Here is a 20,279-nt window from a genome sequence, read left to right as displayed (position 1 = left end):
TACCTCACTTGTGTGGGTAGGCCTAGCGCCCGCGACAGGAAATGCCCCAAAGCGCAACGTGGACACATCCAATTTTTTGAAAGAAAACAGAGGTGTTTTTTGCAAAGTGCCTACCTGTAGATTTTGGCCTCTAGCTCAGCCGGCAACTAGGGAAACTTACCAAACCTGTGCATTTGTGAAAACTAGAGACCTAGGGGAATCCAAGATGGGGTGACTTGTGGGGCTCTGACCTGGTTCTGTTACCCAGAATCCTTTGCAAACCTCAAAATTTGGCTAAAAAAACACATGTTCCTCACATTTCTGTGGCAGAAAGTTCTGGAATCTGAGAGGAGCCACTAATTTCCTTCCACACAGCGTTCCCCCAAGTCTCCCGATAAAAATGATACCTCACTTGTGTGGGTAGGCCTAGCGCCCGCGACAGAAAATGCCCCAAATCGCAACATGTACACATCCAATTTTTTTAAAGAAAACAGAGGTGTTTTTTGCAAAGTGCCTACCTGTAGATTTTGGCTTCTAGCTCAGCCGGCACCTAGGGAAACCTACCAAACCTGTGCATTTTTGAAAACTAGAGACCTAGGGGAATCCAAGATGGGGTGACTTGTGGGGCTCTGACCTGGTTCTGTTACCCAGAATCCTTTGCAAACCTCACAATTTGGCTGAAAAAACACATGTTCCTCACATTTCTGTGGCAGAAAGTTCTGGAATCTGAGAGGAGCCACAAATTTGCTTCCAAACAGCGTTCCCCCAAGTCTCCCGATAAAAATGATACCTCACTTGTGTGGGTAGGCCTAGCGCCCGCGACAGGAAATGCCCCAAAGCGCAACGTGGACACATCCAATGTTTTGAAAGAAAACAGAGGTGTTTTTTGCAAAGTGCCTACCTGTAGATTTTGGCCTCTAGCTCAGCCGGCACCTAGGTAAACCTACCAAACCTGTGCATTTGTGAAAACTAGAGACCTAGGGGAATCCAAGATGGGGTGACTTGTGGGGCTCTGACCAGGTTCTGTTACCCAGAATCCTTTGCAAACCTCAAAATTTGGCTAAAAAGTGTCCTCACATTTCTGTGGCAGAAAGTTCTGGAATCTGAGAGGAGCCACAAATTTCCTTCCAAACAGCATTCCCCCAAGTCTCCCGATAAAATGAAATCTCACTTGTGTGGGTAGGCATAGCACCCGCGACAGGAAATGCCCCAAAGCGCGACGTGGACACATCCAATTTTTTGAAAGAAAACAGAGCTGTTTTTTGCAAAGTGCCTACCTGTAGATTTTGGCCTCTAGCTCAGCCGGCACCTAGGGAAACCTACCAAACCTGTTCATTTTTTAAAACTAGAGACCTAGGAGAATCCAAGATGGGGTGACTTGTTGGGCTCTGACCAGGTTCTGTTACCCAGAATCCTTTGCAAACCTCAAAATTTGGCTTAAAAAACACATGTTCCTCACATTTCTGTGGAAGAAAGTTCTGGAATCTGAGAGGAGCCACTAATTTCCTTCCACACAGCGTTCCCCCAAGTCTCCCGATAAAAATGATACCTCACTTGTGTGGGTAGGCCTAGCGCCCGCGACAGGAAATGCCCTAAAGCGCAACATGTACACATCCAATTTTTTGAAAGAAAACAGAGGTGTTTTTTGCAAAGTGCCTACCTGTAGATTTTGGCCTCTAGCACAGCCGGCACCTAGGTAAACCTACCAAACCTGTGCATTTTTTAAAACTAGAGACCTAGGGGAATCCAGGATGGGGTGACTTGTGGGGCTCTGACCAGGTTCTGTTACCCAGAATCCTTTGCAAACCTCAAAATTTGACTAAAAAAACACACGTTCCTCACATTTCTGTGGCAGAAAGTTCTGGAATCTGAGAGGAGTCACAAATTTCCTTCCACCCAGCGTTCCCCCAAGTCTCCCGATAAAAATGATACCTCACTTGTGTGGGTAGGCATAGCGCCCGCAACAGGAAATGCCCCAAAGCGCAACGTGGACACATCCAATTTTTTGAAAGAAAACAGAGCTGTTTTTTGCAAAGTGTCTACCTGTAGATTTTGGCCTCTAGCTCAGCCGGCACCTAGGGAAACCTACCAAACCTGTGCATTTTTTAAACCTAGAGACCTAGGGGAATCCAAGATGGGGTGACTTGTGGGGCTCTGACCAGGTTCTGTTACCCAGAATCCTTTGCAAACCTCAAAATTTGGCTAAAAAAACACATGTTCCTCACATTTCTGTGGCAGAAAGTTCTGGAATCTGAGATGAGCCACAAATTTCCTTCCAAACAGCATTCCCCCAAGTCTCCCGATAAAAATGAAATCTCACTTGTGTGGGTAGGCATAGCGCCCGCGACAGGAAATGCCCCAATGCGCGACGTGGACACATCCAATTTTTTGAAAGAAAACAGAGCTGTTTTTTGCAAAGTGCCTACCTGTAGATTTTGGCCTCTAGTTCAGCCGGCACCTAGGGAAACCTACCAAACCTGTGCATTTTTGAAAACTAGAGACCTAGGGGAATCCAGGATGGGGTGACTTGTGGGGCTCTGACCAGGTTCTGTTACCCAGAATCCTTTGCAAACCTCAAAATTTGGCTTAAAAAACACATGTTCCTCACATTTCTGTGGAAGAAAGTTCTGGAATCTGAGAGGAGCCACTAATTTCCTTCCACCCAGCGTTCCCCCAAGTCTCCCGATAAAAATGATACCTCACTTGTGTGGGTAGGCCTAGCGCCCGCGACAGAAAATGTCCCAAAGGAAAACATGTACACATCCAATTTTTTGAAAGAAAACAGAGGTGTTTTTTGCAAAGTGCCTACCTGTAGATTTTGGCCCCTAGCACAGCCGGCACCTAGGTAAACCTACCAAACCTGTGCATTTATGAAAACTAGAGACCTAGGGGAATCCAAGATGGGGTGACTTGTGGGCCTCTGACCAGGTTCTGTTACCCAGAATCCTTTGCAAACCTCAAAATTTGACTAAAAAAACACACGTTCCTCACATTTCTGTGTCGGAAAGTTCTGGAATCTGAGAGGAGTCAGAAATGTTCTTCCACCCAGCGTTCCCCCAAGTCTCCCGATAAAAATGATACCTCACTTGTGTGGGTAGGCATAGCGCCCGCGACAGGAAATGCCCCAAAGCGCAACGTGGACACATCCAATTTTTTGAAAGAAAACAGAGCTGTTTTTTGCAAAGTGTCTACCTGTAGATTTTGGCCTCTAGCTCAGCCGGCACCTAGGGAAACCTACCAAACCTGTGCATTTTTTAAACCTAGAGACCTAGCGGAATCCAAGATGGGGTGACTTGTGGGGCTCTGACCAGGTTCTGTTACCCAGAATCCTTTGCAAACCTCAAAATTTGGCTAAAAAAACACATGTTCCTCACATTTCTGTGGCAGAAAATTCTGGAATCTGAGAGGAGCCTCAAATTTCCTTCCACCCAGCGTTCCCCCAAGTTTCCCGATAAAAATGATACCTCACTTGTGTGGGTAGGCCTAGCGCCCGCGACAGGAAATACCCCAAAGCGCAACATGTACACATCCAATTTTTTGAAAGAAAACAGAGGTGTTTTTTGCAAAGTGCCTACCTGTAGATTTTGGCCCCTAGCACAGCCGGCACCTAGGTAAACCTACCAAACCTGTGCATTTATGAAAACTAGAGACCTAGGGGAATCCAAGATGGGGTGACTTGTGGGCCTCTGACCAGGTTCTGTTACCCAGAATCCTTTGCAAACCTCAAAATTTGACTAAAAAAACACACGTTCCTCACATTTCTGTGGCAGAAAGTTCTGGAATCTTAGAGGAGTCCGAAATTTTCTTCCACCCAGCGTTCCCCCAAGTCTCCCGATAAAAATGATACCTCACTTGTGTGGGTAAGCCTAGCGCCCGCGACAGGAAATGCCCCAAAGCGCAACGTGGACACATCCAATTTTTTGAAAGAAAACAGAGGTGTTTTTTGCAAAGTGCCTACCTGTAGATTTTGGCCTCTAGCTCAGCCGGCACCTAGGGAAACCTACCAAACCTGTTCATTTTTTAAAACTAGAGACCTAGGAGAATCCAAGATGGGGTGACTTGTTGGGCTCTGACCAGGTTCTGTTACCCAGAATCCTTTGCAAACCTCAAAATTTGGCTTAAAAAACACATGTTCCTCACATTTCTGTGGAAGAAAGTTCTGGAATCTGAGAGGAGCCACAAATTTCCTTCCAAACAGCATTCCCCCAAGTCTCCCGATAAAAATGAAATCTCACTTGTGTGGGTAGGCATAGCGCCCGCGACAGGAAATGCCCCAAAGCGCGACGTGGACACATCCAATTTTTTGAAAGAAAACAGAGCTGTTTTTTGCAAAGTGCCTACCTGTAGATTTTGGCCTCTAGTTCAGCCGGCACCTAGGGAAACCTACCAAACCTGTGCATTTTTGAAAACTAGAGACCTAGGGGAATCCAGGATGGGGTGACTTGTGGGGCTCTGACCAGGTTCTGTTACCCAGAATCCTTTGCAAACCTCAAAATTTGGCTTAAAAAACACATGTTCCTCACATTTCTGTGGAAGAAAGTTCTGGAATCTGAGAGGAGCCACTAATTTCCTTCCACCCAGCGTTCCCCCAAGTCTCCCGATAAAAATGATACCTCACTTGTGTGGGTAGGCCTAGCGCCCGCGACAGAAAATGCCCCAAAGCGCAACATGTACACATCCAATTTTTTGAAAGAAAACAGAGGTGTTTTTTGCAAAGTGCCTACCTGTAGATTTTGGCCCCTAGCACAGCCGGCACCTAGGTAAACCTACCAAACCTGTGCATTTATGAAAACTAGAGACCTAGGGGAATCCAAGATGGGGTGACTTGTGGGCCTCTGACCAGGTTCTGTTACCCAGAATCCTTTGCAAACCTCAAAATTTGACTAAAAAAACACACGTTCCTCACATTTCTGTGGCAGAAAGTTCTGGAATCTTAGAGGAGTCCGAAATTTTCTTCCACCCAGCGTTCCCCCAAGTCTCCCGATAAAAATGATACCTCACTTGTGTGGGTAAGCCTAGCGCCCGCGACAGGAAATGCCCCAAAGCGCAACGTGGACACATCCAATTTTTTGAAAGAAAACAGAGGTGTTTTTTGCAAAGTGCCTACCTGTAGATTTTGGCCTCTAGCTCAGCCGGCACCTAGGGAAACCTACCAAACCTGTTCATTTTTTAAAACTAGAGACCTAGGAGAATCCAAGATGGGGTGACTTGTTGGGCTCTGACCAGGTTCTGTTACCCAGAATCCTTTGCAAACCTCAAAATTTGGCTTAAAAAACACATGTTCCTCACATTTCTGTGGAAGAAAGTTCTGGAATCTGAGAGGAGCCACAAATTTCCTTCCAAACAGCATTCCCCCAAGTCTCCCGATAAAAATGAAATCTCACTTGTGTGGGTAGGCATAGCGCCCGCGACAGGAAATGCCCCAAAGCGCGACGTGGACACATCCAATTTTTTGAAAGAAAACAGAGCTGTTTTTTGCAAAGTGCCTACCTGTAGATTTTGGCCTCTAGTTCAGCCGGCACCTAGGGAAACCTACCAAACCTGTGCATTTTTGAAAACTAGAGACCTAGGGGAATCCAGGATGGGGTGACTTGTGGGGCTCTGACCAGGTTCTGTTACCCAGAATCCTTTGCAAACCTCAAAATTTGGCTTAAAAAACACATGTTCCTCACATTTCTGTGGAAGAAAGTTCTGGAATCTGAGAGGAGCCACTAATTTCCTTCCACCCAGCGTTCCCCCAAGTCTCCCGATAAAAATGATACCTCACTTGTGTGGGTAGGCCTAGCGCCCGCGACAGAAAATGCCCCAAAGCGCAACATGTACACATCCAATTTTTTGAAAGAAAACAGAGGTGTTTTTTGCAAAGTGCCTACCTGTAGATTTTGGCCCCTAGCACAGCCGGCACCTAGGTAAACCTACCAAACCTTTGCATTTATGAAAACTAGAGACCTAGGGGAATCCAAGATGGGGTGACTTGTGGGCCTCTGACCAGGTTCTGTTACCCAGAATCCTTTGCAAACCTCAAAATTTGACTAAAAAAACACACGTTCCTCACATTTCTGTGGCAGAAAGTTCTGGAATCTGAGAGGAGTCCGAAATTTTCTTCCACCCAGCGTTCCCCCAAGTCTCCCGATAAAAATGATACCTCACTTGTGTGGGTAAGCCTAGCGCCCGCGACAGGAAATGCCCCAAAGTGCAACGTGGACTCATCCAATTTTTTGAAAGAAAACAGAGGTGTTTTTTGCAAAGTGCCTACCTGTAGATTTTGGCCTCTAGCTCAGCCGGCACCTAGGGAAACCTACCAATCCTGTTCATTTTTTAAAACTAGAGACCTAGGAGAATCCAAGATGGGGTGACTTGTTGGGCTCTGACCAGGTTCTGTTACCCAGAATCCTTTGCAAACCTCAAAATTTGGCTTAAAAAACACATGTTCCTCACATTTCTGTGGAAGAAAGTTCTGGAATCTGAGAGGAGCCACTAATTTCCTTCCACCCAGCGTTCCCCCAAGTCTCCCGATAAAAATGATAACTCACTTGTGTGGGTAGGCCTAGCGCCCGCGACAGAAAATGCCCCAAAGCGCAACATGTACACATCCAATTTTTTGAAAGAAAACAGAGGTGTTTTTTGCAAAGTGCCTACCTGTAGATTTTGGCCCCTAGCACAGCCGGCACCTAGGTAAACATACTAAACCTGTGCATTTATGAAAACTAGAGACCTAGGGGAATCCAAGATGGGGTGACTTGTGGGCCTCTGACCAGGTTCTGTTACCCAGAATCCTTTGCAAACCTCAAAATTTGGCTAAAAAAACACATGTTCCTCACATTTCTGTGGCAGAAAGTTCTGGAATCTGAGAGGAGCCACAAATTTCCTTCCAAACAGCATTCCCCCAAGTCTCCCGATAAAATGAAATCTCACTTGTGTGGGTAGGCATAGCGCCCGCGACAGGAAATGCCCCAAAGCGCGACGTGGACACATCCAATTTTTTGAAAGAAAACAGAGCTGTTTTTTGCAAAGTGCCTACCTGTAGATTTTGGCCTCTAGCTCAGCCGGCACCTAGGGAAACCTACCAAACCTGTTCATTTTTTAAAACTAGAGACCTAGGAGAATCCAAGATGGGGTGACTTGTTGGGCTCTGACCAGGTTCTGTTACCCAGAATCCTTTGCAAACCTCAAAATTTGGCTTAAAAAACACATGTTCCTCACATTTCTGTGGAAGAAAGTTCTGGAATCTGAGAGGAGCCACTAATTTCCTTCCACACAGCGTTCCCCCAAGTCTCCCGATAAAAATGATACCTCACTTGTGTGGGTAGGCCTAGCGCCAGCGACAGGAAATGCCCCAAAGCGCAACATGTACACATCCATTTTTTTTAAAGAAAACAGAGGTGTTTTTTGCAAAGTGCCTACCTGTAGATTTTGGCCTCTAGCACAGCCGGCACCTAGGTAAACCTACCAAACCTGTGCATTTTTTAAAACTAGAGACCTAGGGGAATCCAAGATGGGGTGACTTGTGGGGCTCTGACCAGGTTCTGTTACCCAGAATCCTTTGCAAACCTCAAAATTTGACTAAAAAAACACACGTTCCTCACATTTCTGTGGCAGAAAGTTCTGGAATCTGAGAGGAGTCACAAATTTCCTTCCACCCAGCGTTCCCCCAAGTCTCCCGATAAAAATGATACCTCACTTGTGTGGGTAGGCATAGCGCCCGCGACAGGAAATGCCCCAAAGCGCAACGTGGACACATCCAATTTTTTGAAAGAAAACAGAGCTGTTTTTTGCAAAGTGTCTACCTGTAGATTTTGGCCTCTAGCTCAGCCGGCACCTAGGGAAACCTACCAAACCTGTGCATTTTTTAAACCTAGAGACCTAGAGGAATCCAAGATGGGGTGACTTGTGGGGCTCTGACCAGGTTCTGTTACCCAGAATCCTTTGCAAACCTCAAAATTTGGCTAAAAAAACACATGTTCCTCACATTTCTGTGGCAGAAAGTTCTGGAATCTGAGAGGAGCCACTAATTTCCTTCCACCCAGCGTTCCCCCAAGTCTCCCGATAAAAATGATACCTCACTTGTGTGGGTAGGCCTAGCGCCCGCGACAGAAAATGCCCCAAAGCGCAACATGTACACATCCAATTTTTTGAAAGAAAACAGAGGTGTTTTTTGCAAAGTGCCTACCTGTAGATTTTGGCCCCTAGCACAGCCGGCACCTAGGTAAACCTACCAAACCTGTGCATTTATGAAAACTAGAGACCTAGGGGAATCCAAGATGGGGTGACTTGTGGGCCTCTGACCAGGTTCTGTTACCCAGAATCCTTTGCAAACCTCAAAATTTGACTAAAAAAACACACGTTCCTCACATTTCTGTGGCAGAAAGTTCTGGAATCTTAGAGGAGTCCGAAATTTTCTTCCACCCAGCGTTCCCCCAAGTCTCCCGATAAAAATGATACCTCACTTGTGTGGGTAAGCCTAGCGCCCGCGACAGGAAATGCCCCAAAGCGCAACGTGGACACATCCAATTTTTTGAAAGAAAACAGAGGTGTTTTTTGCAAAGTGCCTACCTGTAGATTTTGGCCTCTAGCTCAGCCGGCACCTAGGGAAACCTACCAAACCTGTTCATTTTTTAAAACTAGAGACCTAGGAGAATCCAAGATGGGGTGACTTGTTGGGCTCTGACCAGGTTCTGTTACCCAGAATCCTTTGCAAACCTCAAAATTTGGCTTAAAAAACACATGTTCCTCACATTTCTGTGGAAGAAAGTTCTGGAATCTGAGAGGAGCCACAAATTTCCTTCCAAACAGCATTCCCCCAAGTCTCCCGATAAAAATGAAATCTCACTTGTGTGGGTAGGCATAGCGCCCGCGACAGGAAATGCCCCAAAGCGCGACGTGGACACATCCAATTTTTTGAAAGAAAACAGAGCTGTTTTTTGCAAAGTGCCTACCTGTAGATTTTGGCCTCTAGTTCAGCCGGCACCTAGGGAAACCTACCAAACCTGTGCATTTTTGAAAACTAGAGACCTAGGGGAATCCAGGATGGGGTGACTTGTGGGGCTCTGACCAGGTTCTGTTACCCAGAATCCTTTGCAAACCTCAAAATTTGGCTTAAAAAACACATGTTCCTCACATTTCTGTGGAAGAAAGTTCTGGAATCTGAGAGGAGCCACTAATTTCCTTCCACCCAGCGTTCCCCCAAGTCTCCCGATAAAAATGATACCTCACTTGTGTGGGTAGGCCTAGCGCCCGCGACAGAAAATGCCCCAAAGCGCAACATGTACACATCCAATTTTTTGAAAGAAAACAGAGGTGTTTTTTGCAAAGTGCCTACCTGTAGATTTTGGCCCCTAGCACAGCCGGCACCTAGGTAAACCTACCAAACCTGTGCATTTATGAAAACTAGAGACCTAGGGGAATCCAAGATGGGGTGACTTGTGGGCCTCTGACCAGGTTCTGTTACCCAGAATCCTTTGCAAACCTCAAAATTTGACTAAAAAAACACACGTTCCTCACATTTCTGTGGCAGAAAGTTCTGGAATCTGAGAGGAGTCCGAAATTTTCTTCCACCCAGCGTTCCCCCAAGTCTCCCGATAAAAATGATACCTCACTTGTGTGGGTAAGCCTAGCGCCCGCGACAGGAAATGCCCCAAAGTGCAACGTGGACTCATCCAATTTTTTGAAAGAAAACAGAGGTGTTTTTTGCAAAGTGCCTACCTGTAGATTTTGGCCTCTAGCTCAGCCGGCACCTAGGGAAACCTACCAATCCTGTTCATTTTTTAAAACTAGAGACCTAGGAGAATCCAAGATGGGGTGACTTGTTGGGCTCTGACCAGGTTCTGTTACCCAGAATCCTTTGCAAACCTCAAAATTTGGCTTAAAAAACACATGTTCCTCACATTTCTGTGGAAGAAAGTTCTGGAATCTGAGAGGAGCCACTAATTTCCTTCCACCCAGCGTTCCCCCAAGTCTCCCGATAAAAATGATAACTCACTTGTGTGGGTAGGCCTAGCGCCCGCGACAGAAAATGCCCCAAAGCGCAACATGTACACATCCAATTTTTTGAAAGAAAACAGAGGTGTTTTTTGCAAAGTGCCTACCTGTAGATTTTGGCCCCTAGCACAGCCGGCACCTAGGTAAACATACTAAACCTGTGCATTTATGAAAACTAGAGACCTAGGGGAATCCAAGATGGGGTGACTTGTGGGCCTCTGACCAGGTTCTGTTACCCAGAATCCTTTGCAAACCTCAAAATTTGGCTAAAAAAACACATGTTCCTCACATTTCTGTGGCAGAAAGTTCTGGAATCTGAGAGGAGCCACAAATTTCCTTCCAAACAGCATTCCCCCAAGTCTCCCGATAAAATGAAATCTCACTTGTGTGGGTAGGCATAGCGCCCGCGACAGGAAATGCCCCAAAGCGCGACGTGGACACATCCAATTTTTTGAAAGAAAACAGAGCTGTTTTTTGCAAACTGCCTACCTGTAGATTTTGGCCTCTAGCTCAGCCGGCACCTAGGGAAACCTACCAAACCTGTTCATTTTTTAAAACTAGAGACCTAGGAGAATCCAAGATGGGGTGACTTGTTGGGCTCTGACCAGGTTCTGTTACCCAGAATCCTTTGCAAACCTCAAAATTTGGCTTAAAAAACACATGTTCCTCACATTTCTGTGGAAGAAAGTTCTGGAATCTGAGAGGAGCCACTAATTTCCTTCCACACAGCGTTCCCCCAAGTCTCCCGATAAAAATGATACCTCACTTGTGTGGGTAGGCCTAGCGCCAGCGACAGGAAATGCCCCAAAGCGCAACATGTACACATCCATTTTTTTTAAAGAAAACAGAGGTGTTTTTTGCAAAGTGCCTACCTGTAGATTTTGGCCTCTAGCACAGCCGGCACCTAGGTAAACCTACCAAACCTGTGCATTTTTTAAAACTAGAGACCTAGGGGAATCCAAGATGGGGTGACTTGTGGGGCTCTGACCAGGTTCTGTTACCCAGAATCCTTTGCAAACCTCAAAATTTGACTAAAAAAACACACGTTCCTCACATTTCTGTGGCAGAAAGTTCTGGAATCTGAGAGGAGTCACAAATTTCCTTCCACCCAGCGTTCCCCCAAGTCTCCCGATAAAAATGATACCTCACTTGTGTGGGTAGGCATAGCGCCCGCGACAGGAAATGCCCCAAAGCGCAACGTGGACACATCCAATTTTTTGAAAGAAAACAGAGCTGTTTTTTGCAAAGTGTCTACCTGTAGATTTTGGCCTCTAGCTCAGCCGGCACCTAGGGAAACCTACCAAACCTGTGCATTTTTTAAACCTAGAGACCTAGAGGAATCCAAGATGGGGTGACTTGTGGGGCTCTGACCAGGTTCTGTTACCCAGAATCCTTTGCAAACCTCAAAATTTGGCTAAAAAAACACATGTTCCTCACATTTCTGTGGCAGAAAGTTCTGGAATCTGAGAGGAGCCACAAATTTCCTTCCAAACAGCATTCCCCCAAGTCTCCCGATAAAAATGAAATCTCACTTGTGTGGGTAGGCATAGCGCCCGCGACAGGAAATGCCCCAAAGCGCGACGTGGACACATCCAATTTTTTGAAAGAAAACAGAGCTGTTTTTTGCAAAGTGCCTACCTGTAGATTTTGGCCCCTAGCTCAGCCGGCACCTAGGGAAACCTACCAAACCTGTGCATTTTTGAAAACTAGAGACCTAGGGGAATCCAGGATGGGGTGACTTGTGGGGCTCTGACCAGGTTCTGTTACCCAGAATCCTTTGCAAACCTCAAAATTTGGCTAAAAAAACACACGTTCCTCACATTTCTGTGGCAGAAAATTCTGGAATCTGAGAGGAGCCTCAAATTTCCTTCCACCCAGCGTTCCCCCAAGTCTCCCGATAAAAATGATACCTCACTTGTGTGGGTAAGCCTAGCGCCCGCGACAGGAAATGCCCCAAAGCGCAACGTGGACACATCCAATTTTTTAAAAGAAAACAGAGGTGTTTTTTGCAAAGTGCCTACCTGTAGATTTTGGCCTCTAGCTCAGCCGGCACCTAGGGAAACCTACCCAACCTGTTCATTTTTTAAAACTAGAAACCTAGGAGAATCCAAGATGGGGTGACTTGTTGGGCTCTGACCAGGTTCTGTTACCCAGAATCCTTTGCAAACCTCAAAATTTGGCTTAAAAAACACATGTTCCTCACATTTCTGTGGAAGAAAGTTCTGGAATCTGAGAGGAGCCACAAATTTCCTTCCAAACAGCATTCCCCCAAGTCTCCCGATAAAAATGAAATCTCACTTGTGTGGATAGGCATAGCGCCCGCAACAGGAAATGCCCCAAAGCGCGACGTGGACACATCCAATTTTTTGAAAGAAAACAAAGCTGTTTTTTGCAAAGTGCCTACCTGTAGATTTTGGCCTCTAGCTCAGCCGGCACCTAGGGAAACCTACCAAACCTGTTCATTTTTTAAAACTAGAGACCTAGGAGAATCCAAGATGGGGTGACTTGTTGGGCTCTGACCAGGTTCTGTTACCCAGAATCCTTTGCAAACCTCAAAATTTGGCTTAAAAAACACATGTTCCTCACATTTCTGTGGAAGAAAGTTCTGGAATCTGAGAGGAGCCACTAATTTCCTTCCACCCAGCGTTTCCCCAAGTCTCCCGATAAAAATGATACCTCACTTGTGTGGGTAGGCCTAGCGCCCGCGACAGAAAATGTCCCAAAGGGCAACATGTACACATCCAATTTTTTGAAAGAAAACAGAGGTGTTTTTTGCAAAGTGCCTACCTGTAGATTTTGGCCCCTAGCACAGCCGGCACCTAGGTAAACCTACCAAACCTGTGCATTTATGAAAACTAGAGACCTAGGGGAATCCAAGATGGGGTGACTTGTGGGCCTCTGACCAGGTTCTGTTACCCAGAATCCTTTGCAAACCTCAAAATTTGACTAAAAAAACACACGTTCCTCACATTTCTGTGGCGGAAAGTTCTGGAATCTGAGAGGAGTCAGAAATGTTCTTCCACCCAGCGTTCCCCCAAGTCTCCCGATAAAAATGATACCTCACTTGTGTGGGTAGGCATAGTGCCCGCGACAGGAAATGCCCCAAAGCGCAACGTGGACACATCCAATTTTTTGAAAGAAAACAGAGCTGTTTTTTGCAAAGTGTCTACCTGTAGATTTTGGCCTCTAGCTCAGCCGGCACCTAGGGAAACCTACCAAACCTGTGCATTTTTTAAACCTAGAGACCTAGGGGAATCCAAGATGGGGTGACTTGTGGGGCTCTGACCAGGTTCTGTTACCCAGAATCCTTTGCAAACCTCAAAATTTGGCTAAAAAAACACATGTTCCTCACATTTCTGTGGCAGAAAGTTCTGGAATCTGAGAGGAGCCACAAATTTCCTTCCAAACAGCATTCCCCCAAGTCTCCCGATAAAAATGAAATCTCACCTGTGTGGGTAGGCATAGCGCCCGCGACAGGAAATGCCCCAAAGCGCGACGTGGACACATCCAATTTTTTGAAAGAAAACAGAGGTGTTTTTTGCAAAGTGCCTACCTGTAGATTTTGGCCTCTAGCTCAGCCGGCACCTAGGGAAACCTACCAAACCTGTGCATTTTTGAAAACTAGAGACCTAGGGGAATCCAAGATGGGGTGACTTGTGGGGCTCTGACCAGGTTCTGTTACTCAGAATCCTTTGCAAACCTCAAAATTTGGCTAAAAAAACACATGTTCCTCACAATTCTGTGGCAGAAAGTTCTGGAATCTGAGAGGAGCCACAAATTTCCTTCCAAACAGCGTTCCCCCAAGTCTCCCGATAAAAATGATACCTCACTTGTGTGGGTAGGCCTAGCGCCCGCGACAGGAAATGCCCCAAAGCGCAACGTGGACACATCCAATTTTTTGAAAGAAAACAGAGGTGTTTTTTGCAAAGTGCCTACCTGTAGATTTTGGCCTCTAGCTCAGCCGGCAACTAGGGAAACTTACCAAACCTGTGCATTTGTGAAAACTAGAGACCTAGGGGAATCCAAGATGGGGTGACTTGTGGGGCTCTGACCTGGTTCTGTTACCCAGAATCCTTTGCAAACCTCAAAATTTGGCTAAAAAAACACATGTTCCTCACATTTCTGTGGCAGAAAGTTCTGGAATCTGAGAGGAGCCACTAATTTCCTTCCACACAGCGTTCCCCCAAGTCTCCCGATAAAAATGATACCTCACTTGTGTGGGTAGGCCTAGCGCCCGCGACAGAAAATGCCCCAAATCGCAACATGTACACATCCAATTTTTTTAAAGAAAACAGAGGTGTTTTTTGCAAAGTGCCTACCTGTAGATTTTGGCTTCTAGCTCAGCCGGCACCTAGGGAAACCTACCAAACCTGTGCATTTTTGAAAACTAGAGACCTAGGGGAATCCAAGATGGGGTGACTTGTGGGGCTCTGACCTGGTTCTGTTACCCAGAATCCTTTGCAAACCTCACAATTTGGCTAAAAAAACACATGTTCCTCACATTTCTGTGGCAGAAAGTTCTGGAATCTGAGAGGAGCCACAAATTTGCTTCCAAACAGCGTTCCCCCAAGTCTCCAGATAAAAATGATACCTCACTTGTGTGGGTAGGCCTAGCGCCCGCGACAGGAAATGCCCCAAAGCGCAACGTGGACACATCCAATTTTTTGAAAGAAAACAGAGGTGTTTTTTGCAAAGTGCCTACCTGTAGATTTTGGCCTCTAGCTCAGCCGGCACCTAGGTAAACCTACCAAACCTGTGCATTTGTGAAAACTAGAGACCTAGGGGAATCCAAGATGGGGTGACTTGTGGGGCTCTGACCAGGTTCTGTTACCCAGAATCCTTTGCAAACCTCAAAATTTGGCTAAAAAAACACATGTTCATCACATTTCTGTGGCAGAAAGTTCTGGAATCTGAGAGGAGCCACAAATTTCCTTCCAAACAGCATTCCCCCAAGTCTCCCGATAAAATGAAATCTCACTTGTGTGGGTAGGCATAGCACCCGCGACAGGAAATGCCCCAAAGCGCGACGTGGACACATCCAATTTTTTGAAAGAAAACAGAGCTGTTTTTTGCAAAGTGCCTACCTGTAGATTTTGGCCTCTAGCTCAGCCGGCACCTAGGGAAACCTACCAAACCTGTTCATTTTTGAAAACTAGAGACCTAGGAGAATCCAAGATGGGGTGACTTGTTGGGCTCTGACCAGGTTCTGTTACCTAGAATCCTTTGCAAACCTCAAAATTTGGCTTAAAAAACACATGTTCCTCACATTTCTGTGGAAGAAAGTTCTGGAATCTGAGAGGAGCCACTAATTTCCTTCCACACAGCGTTCCCCCAAGTCTCCCGATAAAAATGATACCTCACTTGTGTGGGTAGGCCTAGCGCCCGCGACAGGAAATGCCCCAAAGCGCAACATGTACACATCCAATTTTTTGAAAGAAAACAGAGGTGTTTTTTGCAAGGTGCCTACCTGTAGATTTTGGCCTCTAGCACAGCCGGCACCTAGGTAAACCTACCAAACCTGTGCATTTTTTAAAACTAGAGACCTAGGGGAATCCAGGATGGGGTGACTTGTGGGGCTCTGACCAGGTTCTGTTACCCAGAATCCTTTGCAAACCTCAAAATTTGACTAAAAAAATACACGTTCATCACATTTCTGTGGCAGAAAGTTCTGGAATCTGAGAGGAGCCACAAATTTCCTTCCAAACAGCATTCCCCCAAGTCTCCCGATAAAATGAAATCTCACTTGTGTGGGTAGGCATAGCACCCGCGACAGGAAATGCCCCAAAGCGCGACGTGGACACATCCAATTTTTTGAAAGAAAAGAGAGCTGTTTTTTGCAAAGTGCCTACCTGTAGATTTTGGCCTCTAGCTCAGCCGGCACCTAGGGAAACCTACCAAACCTGTTCATTTTTGAAAACTAGAGACCTAGGAGAATCCAAGATGGGGTGACTTGTTGGGCTCTGACCAGGTTCTGTTACCCAGAATCCTTTGCAAACCTCAAAATTTGGCTTAAAAAACACATGTTCCTCACATTTCTGTGGAAGAAAGTTCTGGAATCTGAGAGGAGCCACTAATTTCCTTCCACACAGCGTTCCCCCAAGTCTCCCGATAAAAATGATACCTCACTTGTGTGGGTAGGCCTAGCGCCCGCGACAGGAAATGCCCCAAAGCGCAACATGTACACATCCAATTTTTTTAAAGAAAACAGAGGTGTTTTTTGCAAAGTGCCTACCTGTAGATTTTGGCCTCTAGCACAGCCGGCACCTAGGTAAACCTACCAAACCTGTGCATTTTTTAAAACTAGAGACCTAGGGGAATCCAGGATGGGGTGACTTGTGGGGCTCTGACCAGGTTCTGTTACCCAGAATCCTTTGCAAACCTCAAAATTTGACTAAAAAAACACACGTTCCTCACATTTCTGTGGCAGAAAGTTCTGGAATCTGAGAGGAGTCATAAATTTCCTTCCACCCAGCGTTCCCCCAAGTCTCCCGATAAAAATGATACCTCACTTGTGTGGGTAGGCATAGCGCCCGCGACAGGAAATGCCCCAAAGCGCAACGTGGACACATCCAATTTTTTGAAAGAAAACAGAGCTGTTTTTTGCAAAGTGTCTACCTGTAGATTTTGGCCTCTAGCACAGCCGGCACCTAGGTAAACCTACCAAACCTGTGCATTTTTTAAAACTAGAGACCTAGGGGAATCCAGGATGGGGTGACTTGTGGGGCTCTGACCAGGTTCTGTTACCCAGAATCCTTTGCAAACCTCAAAATTTGACTAAAAAAACACACGTTCCTCACATTTCTGTGGCAGAAAGTTCTGGAATCTGAGAGGAGTCATAAATTTCCTTCCACCCAGCGTTCCCCCAAGTCTCCCGATAAAAATGATACCTCACTTGTGTGGGTAGGCATAGCGCCCGCGACAGGAAATGCCCCAAAGCGCAACGTGGACACATCCAATTTTTTGAAAGAAAACAGAGCTGTTTTTTGCAAAGTGTCTACCTGTAGATTTTGGCCTCTAGCTCAGCCGGCACCTAGGGAAACCTACCAAACCTGTGCATTTTTTAAACCTAGAGACCTAGGGGAATCCAAGATGGGGTGACTTGTGGGGCTCTGACCAGGTTCTGTTACCCAGAATCCTTTGCAAACCTCACAATTTGGCTAAAAAAACACATGTTCCTCACATTTCTGTGGCAGAAAGTTCTGGAATCTGAGAGGAGCCACAAATTTGCTTCCAAACAGCGTTCCCCCAAGTCTCCAGATAAAAATGATACCTCACTTGTGTGGGTAGGCCTAGCGCCCGCGACAGGAAATGCCCCAAAGCGCAACGCGGACACATCCAATTTTTTGAAAGAAAACAGAGCTGTTTTTTGCAAAGTGCCTACCTGTAGATTTTGGCCTCTAGCTCAGCCGGCACCTAGGTAAACCTACCAAACCTGTGCATTTGTGAAAACTAGAGACCTAGGGGAATCCAAGATGGGGTGACTTGTGGGGCTCTGACCAGGTTCTGTTACCCAGAATCCTTTGCAAACCTCAAAATTTGGCTAAAAAAACACATGTTCCTCACATTTCTGTTGCAGAAAGTTCTGGAATCTGAGAGGAGCCACAAATTTCCTTCCAAACAGCATTCCCCCAAGTCTCCCGATAAAATGAAATCTCACTTGTGTGGGTAGGCATAGCACCCGCGACAGGAAATGCCCCAAAGCGCGACGTGGACACATCCAATTTTTTTAAAGAAAACAGAGCTGTTTTTTGCAAAGTGCCTACCTGTAGATTTTGGCCTCTAGCTCAGCCGGCACCTAGGGAAACCTACCAAACCTGTTCATTTTTGAAAACTAGAGACCTAGGAGAATCCAAGATGGGGTGACTTGTTGGGCTCTGACCAGGTTCTGTTACCTAGAATCCTTTGCAAACCTCAAAATTTGGCTTAAAAAACACATGTTCCTCACATTTCTGTGGAAGAAAGTTCTGGAATCTGAGAGGAGCCACTAATTTCCTTCCACACAGCGTTCCCCCAAGTCTCCCGATAAAAATGATACCTCACTTGTGTGGGTAGGCCTAGCGCCCGCGACAGGAAATACCCCAAAGCGCAACATGTACACATCCAATTTTTTGAAAGAAAACAGAGGTGTTTTTTGCAAAGTGCCTACCTGTAGATTTTGGCCTCTAGCACAGCCGGCACCTAGGTAAACCTACCAAACCTGTGCATTTTTTAAAACTAGAGACCTAGGGGAATCCAGGATGGGGTGACTTGTGGGGCTCTGACCAGGTTCTGTTACCCAGAATCCTTTGCAAACCTCAAAATTTGACTAAAAAAACACACGTTCCTCACATTTCTGTGGCAGAAAGTTCTGGAATCTGAGAGGAGTCACAAATTTCCTTCCACCCAGCGTTCCCCCAAGTCTCCCGATAAAAATGATACCTCACTTGTGTGGGTAGGCATAGCGCCCGCGACAGGAAATGCCCCAAAGCGCAACGTGGACACATCCAATTTTTTGAAAGAAAACAGAGCTGTTTTTTGCAAAGTGTCTACCTGTAGATTTTGGCCTCTAGCTCAGCCGGCACCTAGGGAAACCTACCAAACCTGTGCATTTTTTAAACGTAGAGACCTAGGGGAATCCAAGATGGGGTGACTTGTGGGGCTCTGACCAGGTTCTGTTACCCAGAATCCTTTGCAAACCTCAAAATTTGGCTAAAAAAACACATGTTCCTCACATTTCTGTGGCAGAAAGTTCTGGAATCTGAGAGGAGACACAAATTTCCTTCCAAACAGCATTCCCCCAAGTCTCCCGATAAAAATGAAATCTCACTTGTGTGGGTAGGCATAGCGCCCGGGACAGGAAATGCCCCAAAGCGCGACGTGGACACATCCAATTTTTTGAAAGAAAACAGAGCTGTTTTTTGCAAAGTGCCTACCTGTAGATTTTGGCCTCTAGCTCAGCCGGCACCTAGGGAAACCTACCAAACCTGTGCATTTTTGAAAACTAGAGACCTAGGGGAATCCAGGATGGGGTGACTTGTGGGGCTCTGACCAGGTTCTGTTACCCAGAATCCTTTGCAAACCTCAAAATTTGGCTAAAAAAACACATGTTCCTCACATTTCTGTGGCAGAAAATTCTGGAATCTGAGAGGAGCCTCAAATTTCCTTCCACCCAGCGTTCCCCCAAGTTTCCCGATAAAATTGATACCTCACTTGTGTGGGTAAGCCTAGCGCCCGCGACAGGAAATGCCCCAAAGCGCAACGTGGACACATCCAATTTTTTAAAAGAAAACAGAGGTGTTTTTTGCAAAGTGCCTACCTGTAGGTTTTGGCCTCTAGCTCAGCCGGCACCTAGGGAAACCTACCAAACCTGTTCATTTTTTAAAACTAGAGACCTAGGAGAATCCAAGATGGGGTGACTTGTTGGGCTCTGACCAGGTTCTGTTACCCAGAATCCTTTGCAAACCTCAAAATTTGGCTTAAAAAACACATGTTCCTCACATTTCTGTGGAAGAAAGTTCTGGAATCTGAGAGGAGCCACTAATTTCCTTCCACCCAGCGTTCCCCCAAGTCTCCCGATAAAAATGATACCTCACTTGTGTGGGTAGGCCTAGCGCCCGCGACAGAAAATGCCCCAAAGCGCAACATGTACACATCCAATTTTTTGAAAGAAAACAGAGGTGTTTTTTGCAAAGTGCCTACCTGTAGATTTTGGCCCCTAGCACAGCCGGCACCTAGGTAAACCTACCAAACCTGTGCATTTATGAAAACTAGAGACCGAGGGGAATCCAAGATGGGGTGACTTGTGGGCCTCTGACCAGGTTCTGTTACCCAGAATCCTTTGCAAACCTCAAAATTTGACTAAAAAAACACACGTTCCTCACATTTCTGTGGCAGAAAGTTCTGGAATCTGAGAGGAGTCCGAAATTTTCTTCCACCCAGCGTTCCCCCAAGTCTCCCGATAAAAATTATACCTCACTTGTGTGGGTAAGCCTAGCGCCCGCGACAGGAAATGCCCCAAAGCGCAACGTGGACACATCCAATTTTTTGAAAGAAAACAGAGGTGTTTTTTGCAAAGTGCCTACCTGTAGATTTTGGCCTCTAGCTCAGCCGGCACCTAGGGAAACCTACCAAACCTGTTCATTTTTTAAAACTAGAGACCTAGGAGAATCCAAGATGGGGTGACTTGTTGGGCTCTGACCAGGTTCTGTTACCCAGAATCCTTTGCAAACCTCAAAATTTGGCTTAAAAAACACGTTCCTCACATTTCTGTGGAAGAAAGTTCTGGAATCTGAGAGGAGCCACAAATTTCCTTCCAAACAGCATTCCCCCAAGTCTCCCGATAA

This window comes from Pleurodeles waltl, chromosome 12 (assembly GCF_031143425.1).
Source record: "Pleurodeles waltl isolate 20211129_DDA chromosome 12, aPleWal1.hap1.20221129, whole genome shotgun sequence".
Lineage (NCBI taxonomy): Eukaryota > Metazoa > Chordata > Amphibia > Caudata > Salamandridae > Pleurodeles > Pleurodeles waltl.
The sequence above is the reverse complement of the archived record's forward strand: the minus strand, read 5'-3'. Positions refer to the sequence as shown.